This window comes from Pleurodeles waltl, chromosome 10 (assembly GCF_031143425.1).
Source record: "Pleurodeles waltl isolate 20211129_DDA chromosome 10, aPleWal1.hap1.20221129, whole genome shotgun sequence".
Lineage (NCBI taxonomy): Eukaryota > Metazoa > Chordata > Amphibia > Caudata > Salamandridae > Pleurodeles > Pleurodeles waltl.
The window spans coordinates 915,330,378-915,355,578 of record NC_090449.1 but is presented as its reverse complement, the minus strand read 5'-3'; the positions used below and the strand labels follow the sequence as shown (position 1 = coordinate 915,355,578).

General features: G+C 46.2%; 1 protein-coding gene across 3 annotated transcripts in view; it reads left to right on the top strand.

The window, feature by feature from the left end:
* Positions 1-25,201, top strand: part of LOC138262023 (ATP-dependent translocase ABCB1-like) — a 935,493-nt gene that overhangs the window by 358,963 nt on the left and 551,329 nt on the right. The gene's annotated exons all lie outside the window — the stretch shown is intronic.

The following is a 25,201-nucleotide window of genomic DNA, read 5'->3' as shown; positions in this document are numbered from 1 at the left end:
ACTTATATGTAGAAAAAGGGGCGCTTAAGGCTTGGCAAGTACTTTAAAATGGCAAGTTGAAGTGGCAGTGAAACTGCACACACAGGCCTTACAGTAGCAGGCCTGAGATATGGTTAAAGGGCTACCCATGTGGTTGGCACAATCAGTTCTGCAGGCCCACTAGTAGCAATTAATTTACAGGCCCTGGGCACATGTAGTGCACTTTACTAGGGACGTATAAGTAAATCAAATATGCCAACCAGGAGTGAACCAATGTTACCATGTTCAAGTGAGAGAGCATATGCACTTCAGCACAGAATGGCAGTGGTAAAGAGTGCAGAGTCCTAAAACCAGCAAAAACAGGGGAAGGCAGGCAAAAAGTTAGGGGTTGACCGCCCTAAGGCTGTCAGGTCTAACATCCGTCCACAAGTGTAAGTCTGGGAAAATGATAATATTTAAAGGCACCTTCTTCCCAATCTAGCCAGCTTGTGACACTATGAAAAGGAGTGGACTGAGCATCAGGCTAATGCCTTATGAAACACAGAGGTCCAAATTGATTATACATTGCCGATAAATCTGAGAAAGTTTTTATAAAAATATGTTCATGTGGACACTGACTAATAACAGGGAACTAAACACTAAGTACATTTAAAAATTGATTTCAAATAACAAATTCCTAATTTCTGCTTTCCTGCACTTCTTGCTAATAAAATACCCCACCACCAGTGTCAGTTGGTCTATCATCAAGGCAGGGAACACTGAACAAAACAACTATGGAAAGCACAAGAATGAAGCTAGAAATTAGGTTGATTTTGGAATGTGCATAGCTGTGTTGTCTGGGCTTACCAACCCCAGGCATTTTAGAAAACTATGCACCTAGGGAGGCCTTGGCAGTGTAGCGTGCATAGATGCACCACCTTGTCTTACCCAGAATGCTTTGCTAACATGAAACGTTGGCGAGTAAATTAATTCTCTCACATTTCTTTCCGAGAAAGTTCTTGAATGAGTGGATAATAGCAAAAAATCCCATCATTTTTGGTGCCTACTCTCCTACCGATTTAAACAGTAACTCATGTCTGAGTGACTATACCAGCAGACAGGAATAGTCCAAAACTTTGGCATTGTGATTCTGTGTATTGCCTATGTGGTCTTTATACAGTCAGTTCAGAGTTTTTTATGACCTGCTCAATAGAGCTACTTACAGTGTTATCTTTTTATCAGGAGAAACGTGGAAATGTGGGGGTGGTACTTTGTCCCTGTTCCTGAAGTTTTAAAGTATTGTACAGAAATTAAGAAAATGTGAAGTTTTGTCCATACTTTGACATGTGCAGGGCATTCAAGTAGATCAAATATGCTGGAATTCATACCAGTAACATCACCCTGGATTTCACTGGTTCTCTATTTTTGAGAAGTGTCCGAGGTTTTTTGGATTCTCTGGGTGACAGGTAAACACAGGCCCAAGTTAAGCATACATTCCTTATAAAAGATTAAAAATCATAATTATTCAATGGTATGTAGTGTGTGGCACTCTCTTCTAACCCATTGAAAATCAGATCATATCTGGTATCCATACAGTCAAGAGCCCAAGGGGGAAAAAGGTGTATAAAAGGCCTTGATGGGGACATCAGGTCGAGGCCGATATGCCCCATTTGGTTTTAAGTTGCTTTCCAATTTTATCAAATGGACTGCACTCTCTTTATGAGCTATGCACAACCCCAACCTATAGAAACACCATACATTCAATGCATTCTAAAGAGACACCAATGAGCTAAAGGCTTGGTACTGAGTTGATACTATGCAACGGAGTTTTGAGGGATTTGCCACATTTAATAAAACAAAATGTTAAAAATCTTACAAACATCTTGTTAGGCATGATATAGAAATTAACCAATCAGGAAGAGGGAGATCTGGAATCTAGGGATAGAAATTTCAGAATGTGCAGTTGTTAAAAATATATGATTGGATTACGTTTTCATATAGTATAGGGATGATTCCTTAACCGAAAAGGGACTGTAAAGTAGTATTTCATTTTGAGTTGCTTTCCAAATTTCTCAAATGCACTGTTCCCAGTTTATCTATTGTGGTCCATGCGAACCCACTGAAAATTGAAACATACGTAGTGTCCCCAAATATAGGAGACACAGAAGAACAAAAGTGAGGCCAAGCTTTTGTAGAGATACATTCCTGTACATGGAACCTTGATGAAAATATGATGCTTTGAAAAAATGGCTAGCTTTCTGACAAATGCCATGCTCAGTGTATTCTCCAAGTCAGCAATTTAGGGTGATGGAGATCAGGCATGCAGCAATCAAAACCTTTATATTTGGAGATCTTACAAAATTATGCTTATGGTATGCTTCACTACAGCTCAGTGGTGATACCTGTCACCCAGTGACAGGTGTCCTAAGCCAATATTTTGCTTTCAGTTGCTTTCCAACTTTCCTAAATACACTGCACTCTCTGTATTGTGTTGTGGACACCACAGACCCATGGAGAACACATATATCTGGTAAACACATACTCAATAGATCCAGAAGAAAACATTTGGGGTTCAAACATTGGCAAGGATAGGTTGATGTGGGAGGGGCATTGAAATAAATTACAATGTTTTGGCAAGAAATTGCTAACAATCAGACAAATGTTGTGTTCAGCATATTCTAATGGGGAGGTGTGGCTTGCGCTAGGTCACAGAGAAATATAAAATATAGATCTTTAATACATTCCACATAGTCATGGTTTGACATCTTTCATCAAATTACCAGTGCACCATAAACAGTGCTTCTGGTTAAATGTAGTTATCTGCACTAACATTGTGCAGAATACATTACCTTGGAAAGCTCAAACATATTTGATATTCTGACATTCCAGGCATTCAAGGCAACACTACCTTTGTTACTGTTATGGGATTTATATTTGTCAATATGAAAAAGGCAACATAATAATACTAAAAATTACAATACCCCATCTACATGATTTTCATCTTATCTTGAAGCAACACTAAGCTATTGATGCAGAGTTTGAATTACTACATATCTCTGAATGTGCCAATAAAGCATATAGGGCCAGATTTACAAGTCTGTAGTGCCTCCTGGAGCCACATTAGTGTAATTTTTATGCTAATGTGGCTCAGCCTAGCAAAAATCACCTTGCCATATTTACAAAGTGGTGCAATGCTTGCATTGCACCACTTTGCGACCCCTTGCACCACATTATGCCTGCGCCAGGCATAATGTATGCAAGAGAGGCGTTGAGGCTTTAGGAGGCCCACAAAAATCTACAAGATTTCATTGCACCATTTTTGGCATCATTTTCAACACCTGCTCAAAGCAGTTGTTAAAAGGATGTACCTATTGAAATCAATGGGCCTCCTTGCACTTTGCTCCACTAGCGTCAACATTTTTATGCTAGTGGACCAAAGCGCCACCATAGCGTAAAAAATTCTGATGCTATTGGCCTAACGTGCGCCATGGTGCAACATATTGTAAATATGGAGCACCCATGGTGTTGTTAGGTGGCGTTGGGGGGAGGTGCAATAAATCTGGGCCATAGTTTTTAGGAGGGCACAAAGAGACCAAACAGGTATATGTTTTTGTGCAATCTAATGCCTATTTTTTAAACCTGTAGCACATAGATGCACAAATACCCTGATAATTAAAGGGATAAGCAGTTTGGAGACCGTGTTGAATAACATAGTTGCATGACAGTCATAATTCCATATTGCAATATTTTCAGAATCAAGATAATTTGGCAACACCAGTATGTGAGCTGATGTTTTAAATAGTTTGTTTTATTTGTTATATACAAAGATAATGCTTTTAAATCCTGTGGGAGGCACTTCCATGCCCTGAGAACACCTTCAAAGAATGATTAGTTTACTCTCTTTGCCATGTTTACATAAAGGATTTCCAGAAGTAGGGTTTACTAGCTTTAAAGTTGTCTTTATGTGCTTGAGATGACTCATTTCTGGTAGAGGTAGGATGGTCAAGCCAGCAGCCTCACCCCAGTCATATTATAATGGTTCAACTGAGCTGACTAGCAGATACATCATATCACAACCATTTCTCCAGTCAGGCCGACAGAAACAGTGCAGCACCATTGGCCTAGGCTCCCTTAAGTGTGCCAAGGTCAATGCTGTTGCACAGCAGCACTCTTGGAATGTGCATAGCATACAGTTAATTAATGCTGCTTTATGACAGTTTTTATTATCACAGGGCTTTACTAGCTAAGTACAGATTATCACTGTGCAGTGATAAACTGTCCAATTATTGATATGCCGTAGGACCTGCAAACCAAATGAAAACATCTAATGCTGCTATGCTTGCTGAATCACAGAAGCCCAGTCTTGTTCCAGCTCCGTGATACTTTTAAAAGAGGTGGTAGAAGAGATTAGGGCGGTCATTCTGACCTTGGCGGACGGCGGAGGCCGTCCGCCAAGGTACCGCCGTCAGAACACCTCACCGCGGTCGAAAGACCGCGGCGGTGATTCTGACATTTGCCCTGGGCTGGCGGGCGGCCGCCAAAAGGCCGCCCGCCAGCCCAGGTCAAATCAACCTTCCCACTAGGATGCCGGCTCAGAATTGAGCCGGCGGAGTGGGAAGGTGCGACGGGTGCAGTTGCACCCGTCGCGTATTTCAGTGTCTGCTGGGCAGACACTGAAATACTTTTTGGGGCCCTCTTATGGGGGCCCTGCCGTGCCCATGCCATTGGCATGGGCACGGCAGGGGCCCCCAGGGGCCCCGCGGCACCCCCTACCGCCATCCTGTTCATGGCGGGAGAGCCGCCATGAACAGGATGGCGGTAGGATTCAGACGGGCAGCGGAAAGTCGGCGGTAGCCCGCCGGCTTTCCGCTTCTGGCCGCGGCTGTACCGCCGCGGTCAGAATGCCCGGCGGAGCACCGCCAGCCTGTTGGCGGTGCTACCGCCGACCTCCGCCCTGGCGGTAATTACCGCCAGGGTCAGAATGACCCCCTAGATGCTGTGAGACATGTTAGTTTACTTATAGTAGATCAAGACAAAGCATCTGCTTTACAATTCTTTCACATGGGTCAAAGGTGGGGTCCACAAAAAGTGATCAATGTATCTGCCTGGATGCCAGGATCTTGGCTGACTGAGTAATTACAGGTTGCTACAGTCGAGAACATAGTTTTCTGATGTGCACACCCCTAAGGTAAGGTGCCATTTTGAAAGGCCACCTTGACTGTAAGTTATTTCATCTTGAAAACTTCATGATTTTTCTTTGATTGTTCAGCTTATTATGGTGTAGCAAGATGGGAGCAGTATTCCTTGAAAAGCTGAAATACTCTGCTTCTAGTGTACACTGGAAGGACCTACACTTCCTTAAAAAGGAGTTATGGGGACCGACACTTAGGAAACTGGAAAAGAGCCTGCTTATAGAAGTTGACAAATTCAATAAAAGACTTTACCTTCTTCATGGAGGTTGGAGCTGTTCACTGTAAACCATCACTATCTTGGAGTAATTGAAGAGAAAGAAATCCAAGAATAGGATGATAGTTTTCATGAGAGTTGCATGACAAAATAATGGAAACAAAAATATTGCAATACACAAAAATTGCAAAAATATTGGGAACGTAAGATGATGCAGCCACTTTTGCATCTCCTTTTGTTATATTTTGTTTGTGGGTGTTGTCCCATACAATGAGGCAATCTCCTTACCTCTGCACCTATAGCATATTATAGTTGCGGGCCCAACATCCCCCTGCAGGCAGGTACACTCACTGACTTTGAAAAACTAAGCAGCTTTGAAGCAGCAGCTCTGATTGTACTGCTCCCAGGGCAGCACAAGTTCACAGCTGCCCTGAGGTCAGGGCGTTTTTGGTAATAGGGTGCACTGTCCCTTTCTGCACTCGGCGCACCTGTTTATATGTCCACCATAGAGCAAATGTTGATAGTGCACCCTTTCCATAACACGATCCCTAATGTACACCTATTATGGGTTAACAGGTTAGCCACATCTTTCAGGCACAGCAAGTGAGCTGACAAAGTGCATGCTATATTTATTTGCATACACTCCCCCTACTTGGCAACAAATGGCAGAGACCACCGCTTGCTGAGCCGCGCTACTGATCTACATGGCAAGTCAGTTCTAGGGCTATTAAGAGCACACCCTTCTGACTTTTCTAGGGCTCTTAATAAAACGCCGTTCTGGCTCAGCCTAGACACAGATATCTGAAATAATCCAGTGTGAGAAAACAGGGCTGATTGTAGAGGCCCCCTAACTTTTTGCCCCCATTTTTCACATTTTGCAGGTGCTTTCCTGACTCTGATGGTGCCTATGTACTGCTAACCAGTCCCAGGGCCTGTGCTCTACATAAAATGAGAATGCAAATTACACTAATTATAATTGGCTATGTCAACCTACCTATTACAAATGGGGTCTTTGGTTGGCATTCAGATTACCCCCTGTCCAAGCAAGGACCCTCACTCTAGTCACAGTAAAGGAGAATCACCCTCAGTAAACCCCCGCTCACCCCCTTGGTACCTTGGCACGAGCAGGCAGGCTTAAACTCTGAAGCAATGTGTAAAGTATTTGTACCAACGCACAGAGTAACTCAGTGAAAACACTACAAAATGACACAACACAGGTTTAGAAAAATAGATAATATTTACCTAAACAAAACCAGACCAAAACGACAAAAACCCAACATACACAAGTCAAGTTCTGAATTTTAAAAAGAATAAGGGGGTCATTCTGACCCAGGCGGGCGGCGGATGCCGCCCGTCTGGCAGGAACCGCCAAATGGCCTCTCCGCGGTCAGAAGACCGCAGAGGCCATTCTGACTTTCCCGCTGGGCCGGCGGGCGCCCGCCAATGGAGCGCCCGCCGGCCCAGCGGGAAAGGCCCTGCAACACAGAGGCCGGCTCCGAATGGAGCCGGCGGTGTTGCATGGGTGCGACGGGTGCAGTTGCACCCGTCGCGATTTTCACTGTCTGCTATGCAGACAGTGAAAATCATGCTGGGGCCCTGTTAGGGGGCCCCTGCACTGCCCATGCCAGTGGCATGGGCAGTGCAGGGGCCCCCAGTGGCCCCACGACACCCGTTCCCGCCATCCTGTTCCTGGCGGTCGAAACCGCCAGAAACAGGCTGGCAGGAAGGGGGTCGGAATCCCCATGGCGGCGCTGCTTGCAGCGCCGCCATGGAGGTTCAGCCCAGCCAGGGGAAATCCGGCGGGAAACCGCGGGATCCCCTTTTCTGACCGCGGCTTTATCGCCGCGGTCAGAATGGGCACTGAAGCACCGCCAGCCTGTTGGCGGTGCTTCTGTTGCCCGCGGCCCTGGTCGGAATGACCCCCTAAGAGTCTTAGGGGGTCATTACAACATTGGCGGTAAATGCCACTTACCGCCGTGCAGAAGACCTCCAACACACCGCCGCGGCCGCAGAATTCCGCCACAGCTATTACGACCCACAGCCCGGAATCCGCCAAAATCCAAACACCCACACAAGTCCGCCACACCAAAGGTCAGTGATAAACTGGTGATAACAAAACTGACACCGTCACACCAACAGGAATATGCCCACAGTATCACGACCCACGAATCCACGCGACGGCCTTCAACCATGGTATTCTATTGGCGGTACACACTGCATCGCTCAAAATACACATAAATTTACAAAACACTACCACATTGGACAATTCCAAATACACACACCTGACACATATACACACACCACTCCCACACACCCAATACAATATAACACATACACCCACATCGCCCACAAACCCTTACGACCAAAATTGCGACATAAGGCCAGAGAGAGACACCACCATCTACAAACTAGCATCCACAGGCACACAACACCATCACCCACACAACATCCACACATAAAACACCACACACCCCTAAACATCACCCCACACATCACAACACACACCACCCCACACATCACCCACACCACCCCATGGCACCGCAAAGACACCCCAGGTTTTCTGAGGAGGAGCTCAGGGTCATGGTGGAGGAAATCATCCGGGTAGAGCCACAGCTATTTGGATCACAGGTGCAGCACACCACCATTGCAAGGAAGATGGAGCTATGGCACAGAATCATGGACAGGGTCAACGCAGTGGGACAGCACCCAAGAACACGGGATGACATCAGGAAGAGGTGGAACGACCTACGGGGGTAGGTACGTTCCGTGGTCTCAAGACACCAGATTGCAGTTCAGAGGACTGGCGGCAGACCCCCACCTCCTCCCCCAGAACTATCAATATGGGAGGAGCAGGTCTTGGCTATACTGCATCCTGAGGGCCTCGCAGGAGTAGCTGGAGGAATGGACTCTGGTAAGGCAAATCTTTAACTACTTCATCCCCCACCCTACCTGCATGCTATAACATACCCCCACCTCGCCCTCACCCCCATCACTCCAACTCCTCACAGATGTCCCACTATCACAAACCACACATCCCAACACCAAGCCCTGCATCCAACAACAAAGCATGGGCACCCATCACCAATACATGGCCACTGCATATACCCACACACACCCCTAAAGATTTAGCACACAAGGTCCTACACAAGAATGTAAGCACTGGGGTACAGGGTCACCCGCCCATTGCACACCATGGCACACACAGATGCAATAATCATGCCTTTACACCCCTGCAGGACCCCCACCCAACGTCACCAGACAGGAGGTTCCAGACATGTCCACTCCACCCACAGAAGAGGCCCACAGTAATGACAGCAGCTCTGTTCAACTGGATCTAGATGACCAGCCCAGCCCATCAGGGACCTCGGGACAGTCGGTTCCCCTCACACTGGCACAAGCCACAACAGAGCCTTCCCCCTCCTGAAACACCAGCATGGCACCCACCCAGCGGGCCCATACCTCTGTCTCCAGGACACGTCAAGCAGCAGTGTGTCCACCACTACACGGAACCCAGGCTAACCCACCACCCCAACAACACCAGGGACCTGGGGGCAGAGGCAGTGGGCACACTGTTCAGGGGACAGAGGCACAGGAACACAGGGGAACTGGGAGGGCTGCTGTGCGTCAGGGGGAGGACAGGCCCAGGGAACCAACTCTCCACGAGGCCCTCTCCAACATCATGGGAGCCCACCACCATTCCCAGGAGACGATGGCAACTGTACTGGCCAAGTTTCAGGAGACCCAGCGGATGCAGGAGGAACAGTATTTGGGGTTCAGGGAGGAACTCAAATCCATCAATACCACCCTGGCCACCATTGTAGGGGTGCTAAAGGAACTCGTCAACACCAGGAGGGACACTGTGGCACAACAAGGGGCCCCTGACACTGGCCTGGACGATGAACTGCCCACCACCTCCGCCGGCGCTAGTGGACAGAAGGCACCGCCACAGGACCACGACACCAGCACCCCACCCCCTGCAGATGGAGAACCACCCCGCAAGCGGTCAATGAGATCCAGGACAAAGACAGAGAACAATGCCAAGACCCCCGCCAAGAAATGAGACCACCCTGATTGTCATCCTTTTGTCCCACTTTGTCACTCTGTCCATCCATCAACTGCCCCAGCTCCACTTCCTATGCCCCTTTGGACAATGCACCTGTGAGACTAATAAAATGGACTCTGCCATGGACATTCCTCCACCATCACCCATGACCATTTTACAACCCCCTCCAATATTTAGCACTTAAATAAACACCCGTATATCACAAAACTTTCTGGAGTCAGTCTGTGCTTTCGAAAATGTGTATTTGCAATAACTGTGGAAAAATGCCATATCCATTGTATTGTCAACATACCTATGTCACACAGCTCTAGTCCATGAGGAAACAGAGCAGATGTCACACCGCGGGACCCACATCTGTGAAATTGAAAGGGAAAGTGACAACTCACGGTCCATACACTAGGTGAAAGTGACAGACAGATGACAGGTAGAACAAGGGTATCAGATGTAGCAGGCAGTGATGTCTTCTTACCTGTGTCTCACTGGAAGTATTGATGAATCACTGTGTTTCTGTTGTCGATATCCTCTTCTTCTGCTTCCTCATCTTCACTGTCCACAGGCTCCACAGCTGTCACAACACCTCCATCTGGACCATCCTCATACAGAAAAGGCACCTGTCGTCGCAAGGCCAAGTCGTGAAGCATAGAGCAGCCCACGATGATCTGGCACACCTTCTTTGGTGGGTAGAATAGGGAACCACCCACCCAGAGAATCTCATCCACTACCTCAGTTCTTGGCAGGATGAAGCACTCTGGGCACAAAGCCCCCTCCAGAACCAGTGGAGAATCTCATCTGCTACCTCAGTCCTTGGCAGGATGAAGCACTCTGGGCACAAAGCCCCCTTCAGAACCAGTGGAGAATCTCATCCACTACCTCAGTCCTTGGCAGGATGAAGCACTCTGGGCACCAAGTCCCATCCAGAAGCAGTGGAGAAAGGCATCTACTACCTCAGTCCTTGGCAGGATGAAGCACTCTGGGCTCAAAGCCCCCTCCAGAACCAGTGGAGACTGTTATGCACTTGTGAGACTGTGGCTTTGCACTCCCCAGGATAAAGCAGTGGGCAAACTACCCACTGAAAAGACTTGTGAGACTGTGTCTTTGCACTCCCCAGGATACAGCAGTGGGCATGGAGCCCCCTCGTGGAGCTGGCGTCGTGCACTCATCCGGCTGAGGTGCCCCCCCTTCCCTTCCCCCTGAGGTGCCTGTTGTATCTCTATCTGATGCCCCTACAGTGTTCTCTCCGTTTTGATCGGATATTGAGTGTGGGCCTCACCCATGCATTTTGGGCCCAGTGGTCCACGGACTTCAATGGTGCAATACCTGGACTTGTATTCTTGGTGTATATATTTGTTTAAAGTGTATATATATATTTGAGTACTGGATTTTAATAGATTACAAACGTTCAAATCATTTCCTTTTGTCTTTGCATTTTTCCAGGGGGTTTGGGGGGTGTAACTGTACTGTATCAATATGTATTAGGGTGTGTGTTGTAGTGGGTGAGAGTGGGGGTGGGGTTGTTTCGTGCTGCGTGTGTGTGTCACTCTCTTTTCCCTCCCCCCTCCTCTGTGTCGTAGATGCAGTACTCACCGTGGTCTTCGCCACCGGCGTTCGTGCTCCTGGTAGAGGAGCAGGAAGACAAAGGCAGGGAAAATGTGGAGTTCCGGCTCCATGGCGTCCTCGTTCCTCGTGGGGTGTGTAGAGGTGAGCGTTCTCCCTTCCAAGTCCTGTTTCCGTTGTGTTTTTGTTTGCGGTGAATCTACCCCGGAAAAGGTGGTGGATTGGCCTGTTGTAATACTTTGTGTTCCACCTGTCTGTTGGTGGTTACTGCTGCGGTGTTTGTTTGTACCGCCGTGGCGGTCGGAGTGTTAAAGTGACTGTCTTTGTTGGCGGTTTCCGCCATGGTCGTGATTCACTTTTTTTTTCCACTGGCCTGTTGGCCTGTTGCCAGTTTTACCGCCACTTTAACAACGACCGCCAGGGTTGTAATGAGGGCCTTAATCCTTAGAAAACAGTGAGAACAATGTTATTTCATAAAAGTACCTGGGTAACGTCAAAATAAAGCTGCAAGGGTGAGTGTGTGTCAAAAAAGGCCAGCGATGCGTCGATTTCTCACCCATAAGCGAGAACATGCATCGTTCCTCCTCTGGTCAAGTTGGCGTGCGTCGTTTCTCCTCTCCCGGAGAGCGATGCGTAGATCCGAACGGGCACCTAGGGTCCAGGCAGTCTTTGCGTTCATTTTCCGCGCCCAGCAATGTTGAATTGAAATACGGTTGCACAGTGTCAAGAAACCGCGCTGCGTGGGAGCTTGCGTCGTTAACAGCAGTCGCTCTGGGTGTTGCGCACAATTTCTCCAGCCGTGTTGCATCAATCTCCCAGCCACAATGCAGGTGGAACATTGAATTTAGCCCCGAGGATGGAGGCGTGTCGTTTATCAGCCGCGAGGCGGGTGGTGTGTCGAAAGATTCCCCCGGTGTTTGTGTGGATTTCTGTCCTTTTCCACTAGCTGCACCTTTCAGGGGCCCAGAGACAGGGTAGGGCACCAATTGTCAGGCAGAACTCTCAGCAGAAAGTGCTGGCAGAGAGAAGTCTTTGTTGTCCCTGAGACATCAACAACAGGAGGCAAGCTCAGTTCAAGCCCTTGGAGATTTTTCACCAGTGGAAAGTCACACAAAAGTCAGTCTTTGTGCTCTCTCAGGTAGAAGCAGCTACTGCAGGGCAACCCAGCAATGCACAGTCACAGGCAAAGGGGCATTTCTCCTCCTCTAGCTGCCAGCTCTTCTCCTTGGCAGAGGTTCCTCTTAGTTCCAGAAGTAATCCAGTCTTCAGAGGCCTTGGGGGCTCTTCTTATACCCCTTTCTGCCTTTGAAGTAGGCCTACTTCAAAGAGAAGTCTCTGTTGTTTTCAAGATCCTGCCTTGCCCAGGCCAGGCCCCAGACACACACCAGAGGGCTGGAGACTGCATTGTGTGAGGGCAGGCACAGCCCTTTCAGGTTTAAGTGACCACTCCTCCCCTCCCCTCCCTTCAGCCCAGATGGCCCATTAGGATATCCAGGCTACACCCCAGCTCCCCTTGTGTCACTGTCTAGAGGAAAGGTGCAAACAGCCCAAATGTCAAACTGACCCAGACAGGGAATCCACAAACAGGCAGAGTCACAGAGTGGTTTAAGTAAGAAAATGCCTACTTGTGATTGTTTTTTTTTTAAACTTTATTTTGGCTCTTTGCCCATAAAAGAACATATTTTTTGTGCATTGGCCTTATTATTGCACCTTTCCAATTCTCTGGGATACAGCCAGAGTCTAGGATTTTATAAAAGGTGACAAAAAAAAGATCTGCCCACCAATCACCAATATTTTGCATTATTATTGCTGGCACGTAGTCTGGGCCTGCTGCTTTAGTTAACTTAAGAGCCATAATTACGTCTTTTATTTTTTTCAGGGAGTAAGATGATCTTAGGGCCCCACCTACCGCAAATTTATTTCCTTGTTCTGCTCCATCCTTCCCTCCATATAGTTTACACAGATGCTTATTCCAATCTTCTTCTCCAACTAAACACCTAATATGCCCCTTAGGTTCCCCTCCTTATCCAACTGCCAGAATCTCCTGATATTGCGGGTTTCTATCACATCTAACATTTCTTCTCAATTTATATATGTATGTTTCCTAACAGCTGTTCTATTCCCTTGGTGCGCTTTTTCCTAAATTCTCTTTCCAATTTCCGTACTTTCAGCTTCTGGATCCTACACTCTTGATTATACCAGGTATTCTTGTACCTTCTGATATGGCCCTCAGCTTTATCTTTTCTTTTTATTTCTACTTTCAAACAATCTGCTACTTGTTCAATTTCCCTATTATATCCCTTAAATATATCGTTAGTATCCTCCTCTGCTTTAAGATCTCTATAATTTATAATCAGATCATTAAGTACTTTTAAGCTACTTTCTGTAATTTGGGTAGTTAAGCAACGTGGGTACTCCACCCGCAGTGCCACCACTTTTTCTCTTTAGTTTTTGTGGCATTTGTCCCTTTCCTGAGTGTTAGCTGTAGGGGCCAGTGGTCACTACCCTCTAGGTGCACGACTTCAAAGCTTGTCACTTCACTGAAGTGCCAGGCGTTTACGAAGGCATAGTCAATAGGGCAACCCTAGGTGCCTATTCAGAAAGTCTGCTTTGCTGGGAGGTCTGTTTCCAAGTGGCCATTAATACAGAACAGACCTAAGGAGCCTAAGAATCTAACTAAGGCACTATCCCGAGCGTTACTCTCAGTTCTAGGGCTACTCTTTATAGCATAGACTATTACTTGTTGGGACTAATTTATGATTAAAATCTCCCAAGATCAGGACTAACTGCTCTATATTCCCTGTGCATATTACTTCCAAATCCTCCTCAAATAGACTATGCTGGGTATGATAATCTGCTGTCATCCTCAGCTGGATGTATACATTTATTATGATAAGCTGTCTAGTCCCTCCGATGACATTATAAAGATCTACCTTGCCTGCTAGTAACTAGCGACTTTTTATTTCTATTTCTGTGAATATATTAGCTATTCTAGTTGAGGTCAACGTAATTAGACCACCTGAAGGACGGCCCGGGCCTTTCCTAATAGCTTCTTTAAAGAGCCTCAAAAAACCATCTATTGGCTCCAGTTCTTCACCAGGTTTCCTGGAAACATGCTATCTCATATTTACGAACCTTTCTTTAAATGAATCTTGTTTTTCATGTTTCTTATAGCCTCCTAAATTCCATTAAAAAACTAAATGGCTGTATGAAGGAGCTGATTCCTAATCTACCTCACTCAAGGCCTTAAGCTTCCTCTGCCGTTTTCTCCGAATCTCCCTTCCCCACGGTTTTAGGTACACCTACTTGCTCCCGCTTCCATTAACACACTCTAACTTTCTCATTTCCCTGAGTTCCATCGATGGTGGATTTTCCTGATCCTCTAATCTTTCCTCTGCTCTGGCTTTACCAATTTTTGCTTTCCTTTCTGTGACCCTATCTTCCTTATTTTCCTTATTTTCCTTATTTCCTTTCATTATTATCCTTCTGGGCACCTCTTCACTTTAGGTAGGTGAATATCATCTACTAACCTAGAATTCACTGGAGACATAGTTCAATTTTTAGAGATAACCACTTCTTGCTCCTGTTGTGGGGTTTCTATAGACTTTATATTATGAACTCTTCTCCCCCTTCTATTCATGGACCTTTTCCTTTTAATTTTCCTCTCTTTGCTTCTTTGTATGTCAAGGGATAACATATAACCCTTTCTCCTCCACCATTGGCCTCTTTTCATCACCAGCATTGGTTGTTTTGAAACATATTCTGTCGGGATCATCGTTGGCATTATTGCATCACTTAACCTTCCTTCACCACTTTCAACCGGTGTACTTGTCTCCTGATCCCTTTTCTCTGTCACTGGCCACACCAGATTTGGTGTATAACTATTTATTTGTCTCAACTCTCCCATTATCCCTTGTATTTGGTTTTTATGTGATTTGCCTAGGCCGTTATTTGCTGTCAGCACTTCTAGGGTAGCCTGTAATGTTTTCTGCATTAAAAACATAACTTCAGGGATGCTGCAGGGATTGCAGTTGTTTCAAAACCTGAAGCCGACTGTTTGTCCATGGTGGGGGATAAATCCCCTTTTTCTTCCCTTTCAAGCCCTTCATTCTCCAACACAGGATAACACAAATGACTCTCCTCTAGCCTAGGGCTAAGCCTTGCTTCTGGGGACAGAGAGGGCGTGGAGGATAACCTTGGCTCTGACCCCAGCAAATGCAACCCTCCACTCCCTTCCCCTAAGAACAGCACCTTGGCCTATAAACAAAAAGAGTCACTGGTCATGAGCCGTTCAGTGTCAAGCTGATTCATTTTCGATGAATTTTTCTTTTCCGTGACCTGGGGTACATTAGGAGCCTTTCTAAAGTATTTCCCTACAAATTCTTTAGTGGATGCACCCAATGGTGTTAAGGTTGTTCCTTCCCTGCTAGTGTTCGGGGCGTCTTCCTGATGTGATATCAATGCAAATGATGGGAGCACATCTCCTCCTCGTTCATGACTAATAACAGTGTTTCCCAAAAGCCAGCAGTCCTTTGGGGCTCCCTTTGTCCTGGCAACCCACTTCTTGCTCTTCTTTGAGCCACATCCCCTCGTGTCCGCCCTTTGCTTGAGTGCATGCTAAGGCCCCTAGTTCCCCTATGAGTGGGTAAAATCTATTAAGGAGGTTCCTCTATAACTTCTCAGTATCTCCAATACTCAGCTTCCCAGCTTTCCTAGTTCTAAATCCGCTACAGCCGCCCCCACACACTGTACGTATTGACTCCAGCTGCCCACAGCCCTCAATACTCAACGCTGACCAGCATGCACATCAGGGTACTGCAGAGTGGGATACAATTCAGTTGCTCCAAAACTCCTTGGTGACTTCGATTCCATACAGTTCTGGGGAGTCGCACACAAAGGCTTAGAGGCTGTAACACACAGGTGGCGGACACGAGCACGGTAGAAGCAAGGCGTGCAGCAGACAAGATTATTATTTAATTTCTTGGTTGGCGGTATTAATAAGTGAGCTTTGATAATGATTGGCCTGGTGACATGGTGGTAATTCCTGTTATATTCTGGGCTCCCACCCACTGTCCCTGGTAGAAGCTGCCTCACACACTGTACGTATTGACTCCAGCTGCCCACAGCCCTCAATACTCAACGCTGACCAGCATGCACATCAGGGTACTGCAGAGTGGGATACAATTCAGTTGCTCCAAAACTCCTTGGTGACTTCGATTCCATACAGTTCTGGGGAGTCGCACACAAAGGCTTAGAGGCTGTAACACACAGGTGGCGGACACGAGCACGGTAGAAGCAAGGCATGCAGCAGACAAGATTATTATTTAATTTCTTGGTTGGCGGTATTAATAAGTGAGCTTTGATAATGATTGGCCTGGTGACATGGTGGTAATTCCTGTTATATTCTGGGCTCCCACCCACTGTCCCTGGTAGAAGCTGCCTCACTGGCATCTACTCACAGTGCTGTGTCCCAAGTCCTGCCAAGCCCTGTGCTCATCCTGAGTGTGATCTGCCTGCAGGACACTGGAGAGGAGACGGGGGCCAAGACACAGGGCCTGTGCCGTTGGTGCTGGGTCCGTGGGCCTGCTAGGGGCTGCTGAAGCTCATATGCCGTCCACTGTCTGCCACCCAGTGGCCGCCATCTGCCCCCAGGCGCTCTGGTGATCAGCAATGGCTCCTCCCCTTCCTGTCAAAGTGCGGCGTGCAGCATGTGCGCCGAGTGTCCTCTGCGCGTCCTCTCCACAGTAGCCTGTCCGTCTGTATTGTGGCTCCTGTGGGATGCACGGTCCCGGATCACAGCTTTGACTGCCTTACTACGGGGATTCACCTCGTGGGTGGCCTGAACTGTGGACTTTGTCCCTGTCCAGTGTGACTTTTTTGAACCCTTTGAGCGCTAGTTGCTTCTATGCACTAGAAAACAATAATTCTTTAATAATTCATATCTCTTCTTCCCCTTATCCGATTGTAATAATGTTTGTGTCATTTTAGAGATAAAAATAAAATCTGTTCTTATGAATTGGTGTTTAATTTTTATTGTGTTTTGTGTTTTACTTATTTACTGTTTTGTGATTTTTAAATGCTTTACACACTTGTCTTCTAAGTTAAGCCTTGTCGCTCATTGCCAGGCTACCAAGAGTTGAGAGGGGGATTAATTTATTGAGACCCAACTGGACCTAAGTGGAGGTTAGTGGCCTACTGCTAAGTGCAGGTGCTTACCTGCCCTTACCAGTAATCTATGTTCCAACATCCAGCAGTCACAATGTAAATTTTGGGTAAAATGTTGCTCACTTCTGTGTTGTGCTGGCTGCAAAAAAAAGCACAACTACTGAAACTGAAATGTCTGTTTATTGCTTTCTATACTGGCTGCTCATTTTTTAAACAACTGAGTCACTGCAGTTTATTTTTAAGGTCAAGCGATCAAGCACTCTGGCCCGTTGTAATCTATCTGTGGGCTCTTAACCACACCCACCGCACGCCCATCACTGTCACTCGTTCATGGGCTTGCCTTTCAAAAATCCTTTGCTATCATTGGTAGATGCTTTACGTTTGTCCCTTTTTGGAGCAGTTTTGTCACCGCCTTGGCCATCAGCCCTGTTATATGGATAATTGCACGATTGCTGATACGTTCCTTTTGTGTCTCTCCTTTGCGCTCATGCCCATGGCGGCCGTGGCACTTTGAATCGGCTTGCTTATGTCAACTGTTTTATTTTCCATTTTCAATTTATGTGGCAAGAAAAGTCCAGTTAGGAATTTACAACGCTAATAGCTCTAACTTGAGAAAATGCAAGACCCATTGCATTGCAAATGCTTGTTTCCCTTTGTTGTTGGCTTCACAAAAAACACACACTGAAGAGATATGGTTAATATGCATATTATTTCCCATCTAGGCAGCAGCCTACTAAAGAACACTAGAAAACTACTGATAAAAACCTTTGCTGTGCTTTCTGTTAAGTGGGTCCTAGTAATCATGGAATCAACATTTTCAATATTCGTATTTAGGTAACATTGCTAAAAAATAATTTTATATTTCGACCTGGTGGTTATAGATGGAAAACTGGTTTTGTTACCGCCATCTTTGGGAAATTCATCAGAGCCAACAGACCAACTTTCATTTGATGTCACCACATGAGAAAGAGAGGAGGCAAATTAAAGAGGCAAATGTGCTAAGAAATAAAAAAATAATATCTAACGGTCATCTTCAATGCATTTTAACACAAGCATTAGCAAGGTGGATTGTGCCCTTGATAAGAGTGCTGTCAGGATAATGAGGAGTGATAACATAGTGCGGCAGACCTAAACATGGCAGGACTGTCTTGCACACAACGTATCAAGGTTTCAAGCAAACCTGAGACCTTCTCAGTTCCCCTTTCACAAACACTTTGAAGAGCTTGCCAATGATGATTAACCTGGAGCACTACATTGTTTCAGTCAGTGTGGCCCCAAGTCTTTCTACCAGGAGTCTCTTTCTACAATGAGGTAAAGGTATTCTTTGCCCTCTTAGCTTAAAAAACACACCACTGTCAAGGCAACTTAGATTAAAATGCAATGGGTCACTACTCCTTTTTTCGTTGATGTAGATAGATTGTTGAGATATTAAATAGTGTTAATCAGTACCAGGTCAAACTACTCATAAGCATGAAGCCTTCCATCCTAACTGATGGATTTGAATCAACACTCCAGTGTCAGAAAACTGCAATCCCTAAATCCATTTGGCATCTCTGAAAGTCGCCTTACATGCTATGGCGAGACTGGTCTAATTTAAATGGTTTAAACAAATCATTGTAGACATGATCAGTCTCATACAGCTACCTTTTCAAGAGAGGACTATCTAAGCCAGCAATATATTTTAACAGAGCTGTATTGTTCGTAAAACACTACGGCCCATATTTATACTTTTTGACGCTAAACTGCGCTAACGCAGTTTAGCGTCAAAAAATTTAGCGCCGTCTAACGCCATTCTGAAGCGCCATGCGGGCGCCGTATTTATGGAATGGCGTTAGCCGGCGCAAGCAGACCGGCGCTGCCTGGTGTGCGTGGAAAAAAACCACGTAGACCAGGCAGCGCCGGCGTTGGGAAAAAATGACGTTAGGGCGTCTTAAAATGGGGCAAGTCAGGTTGAGGCAAAAAAATCGCCTCAACCCGATTTGCGCCATTTTTTTACGACGCCCAGACGCCATTTCATGACTCCTGTCTTAGTAAAGACAGGAGTCATGCCCCCTTGCCCAATGGCCATGCCCAGGGGACTTGTGTCCCCTGGGCATGGTCATTGGGCATAGTGGCATGTAGGGGGGCACAAATAAGGCCCCCCTATGCCACCCCAAAAAAATTAAAAAATATAAAAAATTATACTTACCTGAACTTACCTGAATGTCCCTGGGGTGGGTCCCTCCATCCTTGGGTGTCCTCCTGGGGTGGGCAGGGGTGGCAGGGGGGGTCCCTGGGGGCAGGGGAGGGCACCTGTGGGCTCATTTTGAGCCCACAAGCCCCTTAACGCCTACCCTGACCCAGGCGTTAAATAGTGGCGCAAATGCGGGGTTTTTTGACCCGCCAACTCCCGGGCGTGATTTTTGCCCGGGAGTATAAATACGACACAAATTTGCGTCGCAGTCATTTTTTTAGACGGGAACGCCTTCCTTGCATCTCATTAACGCAAGGAAGGCGTTCACGCGAAAAAATGACGCTATTTGCCAATACTTTGGCGCTAGACGCGTCTAACGCCAAAGTATAAATATGGCGTTAGTTTTGCGCCGAATTTGCGTCGAAAAAAACGACGCTAATTCGGCGCAAACGGAGTATAAATACGGGCCTACGGGCGTATCTATTATCCCCTAGCGCCACCTAGCGCCACATTGAAACTATGCATCTATCAAATAGTCGATTTTAATTTATATTTATTTTCCCTACTTGAGCTAGGCAACATTGTGTGTTTACAAACATTTTTGAAATGCTCACACACAAACTTCCACACTGGTTGTACGATGTGCTTTGCCTTGTCATGCAACTTGTTACCCACTGCCCCTATGTAAACTTAGATGTCACTCCTGTGAGCTGGTATTGTCAGATATAGCTTTAAATAAAGTGACCAGGAGGACGAATCTCTAGCATTTACGCTATCATATGGGGTCTTACAATACAGGAAGAGACCTATGGACGGTTACATCTCTCTTCCTCCTGCAACAGTGCTGCATTAGAACAGGAATTGCACAGGAGAGACGAGCCCCGAAAGTCAGAGATCCTCCTGGCTTTGTAGTAGCAACGTGTTGGGTTCTCTCTTAGGCCCATATTTATACTTTTTGACGCTAAACTGCGCTAATGCAGTTTAGCGTCAAAAAATTTAGCGCCGTCTAACGCCATTCTGAAGCGCCACGCGGGCGCCGTATTTATGGAATGGCGTTAGCCGGCGCTAGCGGACCGGCGCTGCCTGGTGTGCGTGGAAAAAAAACACGTAGACCAGGCAGCGCCGGCGTAGGGGGAAAATGGCGTTAGGGCGTCTTAAAATGGGGCAAGTCAGGTTGAGGCAAAAAAATCGCCTCAACCCGATTTGCGCCATTTTTTTGGACGCCCAGACGCCATTTAAATGACTCCTGTCTGAGTAAAGACAGGAGTCATGCCCCCTTGCCCAATGGCCATGCCCAGGGGACTTATGTCCCCTGGGCATGGTCATTGGGCATAGTGGCATGTAGGGGGGCACAAATAAGGCCCCCCTATGCCACCAAAAAAAATTAAAAATATAAAAAATTATACTTACCTGAACTTACCTGAATGTCCCTGGGGTGGGTCCCTCCATCCTTGGGTGTCCTCCTGGGGTGGGCAGGGGTGGCAGGGGGGGTCCCTGGGGGCAGGGGAGGGCACCTGTGGGCTCATTTTGAGCCCACAGGCCCCTTAACGCCTACCCTGACCCAGGCGTTAAATAGTGGCGCAAATGCGGGGTTTTTTGACCCGCCAACTCCCGGGCGTGATTTTTGCCCGGGAGTATAAATACGACGCATTTGCGTCGCCGTCATTTTTTTAGACGGGAACGCCTTCCTTGCATCTCATTAACGCAAGGAAGGCGTTCACGCAAAAAAATGACGCTATTTGCCCATACTTTGGCGCTAGACGCGTCTAACGCCAAAGTATAAATATGGCGTTAGTTTTGCGCCGAATTTGCGTCGAAAAAAACTACGCTAATTCGGCGCAAACGGAGTATAAATACGGGCCTTAGGCCCATATTTATACTTTTTGACGCTAAACTGCGCTAACGCAGTTTAGCGTCAAAAAATTTAGCGCCGTCTAACGCCATTCTGATGCGCCATGCGGGCGCCGTATTTATGGAATGGCGTTAGCCGGCGCTAGCAGACCGGCGCTGCCTGGTGTGCGTGGAAAAAAACCACGTAGACCAGGCAACGCCGGCGTAGGGGGAAAATGGCGTTAGGGCGTCTTAAAATGGGGCAAGTCAGGTTGAGGCAAAAAAATCGCCTCAACCCGATTTGCGCCATTTTTTTCGACGCCCAGACGCCATTTAAATGACTCCTGTCTTAGTAAAGACAGGAGTCATGCCCCCTTGCCCAATGGCCATGCCCAGGGGACTTATGTCCCCTGGGCATGGTCATTGGGCATAGTGGCATGTAGGGGGGCACAAATAAGGCCCCCCTATGCCACCAAAAAAAATAAAAAAAAATAAAAAATTATACTTACCTGAACTTACCTGAATGTCCCTGGGATGGGTCCCTCCATCCTTGGGTGTCCTCCTGGGGTGGGCAAGGGTGGCAGGGGGGGTCCCTGGGGGCAGGGGAGGGCACCTGTGGGCTCATTTTGAGCCCACAGGCCCCTTAACGCCTACCCTGACCCAGGCGTTAAAAAGTGGCGCAAATGCGGGGTTTTTTGCCCCGCCCACTCCCGGGCGTGATTTTTGCCCGGGAGTATAAATACGACGCATTTGCGTCGCCGTCATTTTTTTAGACGGGAACGCCTTCCTTGCATCTCATTAACGCAAGGAAGGCGTTCACGCAAAAAAATGACGCTATTTGCCCATACTTTGGCGCTAGACGCGTCTAACGCCAAAGTATAAATATGGCGTTAGTTTTGCGCCGAATTTGCGTCGAAAAAAACGACGCTAATTCGGCGCAAACGGAGTATAAATACGGGCCTTAGTTCTTATGTCGAGTCTTGTAGGGATTCTGGAACCTTTTCTTGAGACTCGACATAAGACTGGAGAACGGTTGGGATGGCGACTGTGGCGGAGGTATTATTTGCTGTTCTGCATTATTGTTTATTCCACTTAAAATAAACAGTACTTACCAGAAACAAAGTCCTTTCATTGGCGACGAGTGACTGCAGGACAGCTGGACCTACGTGTGCACTTCTTGGGGAATTCAACGCGCGGCGCCTTCAACGGGCCTTCAGCGTTTCTGTCCAGATGAAAGAAATCGTTACGTCTCCGTTCTTCGAAGAGCCTGCAACCTGGTTTTCTTGAATTTCGTTGGTTTTTAGGGCTGTTTGACACAGAGAGGCTTCTGCGCGTGTTGGATTTCAGCGCGCGCGTCCTTCTGTCGTTACTCACGTTTTCCTTCACGCGTCAGCGCCTTGGAACTTAGTTGCTACACAACGAAGACGCTGGATACGCGTCTTATGAGCTACTTCGTTTCCCGGCAACGGAGATGCCAGGAAACGCGTGAACCGGCTAACTCTTCCCTATTCATTTCATTGGTTGACGTTTCCTAAGTGGAAAGTGCCTTCATTTCTGCATGTTACTTGTTTCCAAGTATTCCAAGCATTCCAAGCAGTATAGAAGTGTTAACTTGTTCTCCTTCAACCTGTTGTCAGCGGTGACATGGACACCTTGCGCAGTGTGTCTGGCAGAATTAAGGGGATACGCATATCTTTGTGTTCTACACGATTCCTCATTGCTCAATTTTCATTAACATTTATTGTGGTTACATTTAATATGCAGCAATCCATTCTTCCTCCTCCTGTATTCTCTCCGGATCCTGTTTCATCAGAAGCGGATTGGGATTCCTGGAAAGAAGGTTTCGAAGCATATTTAGATGCCATAGACCGTGACTCCTTTACACATAGGAAAAGGTTTGCTGTTTTACGTGATTGTTTAGGCCCAGAGGGCCGCAAAATTTTAAAACACATTCCACAGGTGTCTGTTGCATTAGATGTGGGTGAAGGTGATGGCGGTATTGATGAATATGCTTCTGCCATTAAGTCCCTTGATGATAGATTTAGAGCGTGTAAAAATGTTATTATGGAAAGACACAAATTTTATAAAAAGGTGCAAGTTCCTGGTGAACCAGTAGCTAACTATGTGGGGGCTTTGAGGATGTTAGCGGTTTCCTGTGATTATAAGGCATGTGAGGATGAAATGATTAGAGATCAACTTGTCGAGAAAACTAATAATAAGAAAGTTCAAGAAACACTATTGTCTACACCGAATTTAACATTAGAAAAGGCTGTGGCGATAGCCACTAGAATCGAGAATACAACAACGTTTATGCAACAGATGAATATAACTAGTCAGAAGGATTCTCATCAGAAAGTTGGTATAATCAAACAGAAATTTAACAAATCCCAAGCAATTGTCAAAGCTGAAACATCAGTTAGGAAGGAAAATTACAAGAAAGGGGAATGTTTTAGGTGTGGTAGTCCCACCCATTAAGGTAATGCAAGTAATTGCCCTGCTGTAGGTAAAAGATGTTCAAAATGCACCAAAGTTGGGCATTTTGCTAGAGTGTGTAGGGCCGTTAACATATCAAGTTCTAGTTCAAGGGACAAGGTTTTTAAGTTACACAATGACAATTTGGATGGATTTAATTCTTCCTCTAATGAGGATGACGAAATTCTTACTGTTGTATGTTGTTCTAATGAGAGCGATGTTGTTATGCTTAACAACACTAAGAGGCCTACCTGTAAATTGTCAATTAATGGCCGTGAATTAATTGTTGTGGCCGATTCTGGGTCACCTTATACACTTGTGAGTCAAAAGGTGTGGAAGGAAAATTTCAGCCATGTTGGGCTCAGGAAGTCTCGCATCAAGCCTGTGGGATATGGTGGCAAACCAGTGGAAGTTTTGGGGGAGTGTGAAGTCGAGTTGAGTTTCCAAGGTAATGTGACTAAGGGAGTAGTGTATGTAGCTAATGATGATACATGTCTTTTAGGTTGGGAAGACCAAAGAAAGTTGGGTATTTTGTTAGATCCCAATAACCCCGAACAAGTTATACTGAGCAAGAATTATAACCAGGTGTTATCTGTTAGTTCTATGTGGGTCGATGCATTTCCAGGTGTTTTTAAAGAAGGAATTGGTATGTTCAGGGGATTTGCACACCAGATAAAGTTAAAGAAGAATGCAGTTCCCAAGGTTCATAAAGTACGTAGAGTACCTTTAGTGTTGAGAGCAGAGTTGGAAAAGGAGCTAGATAGATTGTGTGATCAACGCATAATTGAGAGGGTGGATGCATCAGATTGGGTGGCCCCCATAGTGATTGCTCGTAAGGCCAATAACTCTATTTGCATGTGTGTTGATTTACGTGACCTCAATGCACAAATTTGGGTGGATTGCCATCCATTGCCTAACATTGTTGAAATCCTATCTATTCTAGATGAGGCCAGCGTGTTCAGTTTGTTAGACATGACAGCGGCTTATCATCAAATTAATCTGCATCCTGAGTCAAGGCATTTGACAGCTTTTGTTATTCCGGAAGGTTTGTTCCAATTTAGACGCATGCCATTTGGTTTAGCTTCAGCTTCTGCTGTATTCCAAAGGGTGGTAGATAGTTTATTTGGAAGTATGGAAGGTGTAATTGCTTTCTAGGATGACATTCAAGTCTTCGGCAAGGATCAAGCACAGCATGATGAAAGAATGGAACTGGTATTATCTTTGTTGAATAAAAAAGGGATTGTTCTAGGGGCAAACAAATGTAAATTTGGTGTATCTAGTATTGATTATCTAGGGTATAAAATTTCTAAACATGGTGTGGAACCAAAGAAAAAGCTGGTTGAAGCTATTGAAGATTTTCAGTCTCCTAGTAATGAAGATCAAATTAGATCCTTCATGGGTCTGATTGAATTTTATTCAAGGTTCGTTCCTAATTGTGAAAGCAAAACACATAAACTCAGATCTCTTTTAAAGAAAAATGTCAAATTTAACTGGTGTCTGGAGTGTGAACAGGAGTTTACAGCCATTAAAAAGGAAGTAGCGATGGCAATTCCGTTGAAGTCTTTTAACACAAGGGACGA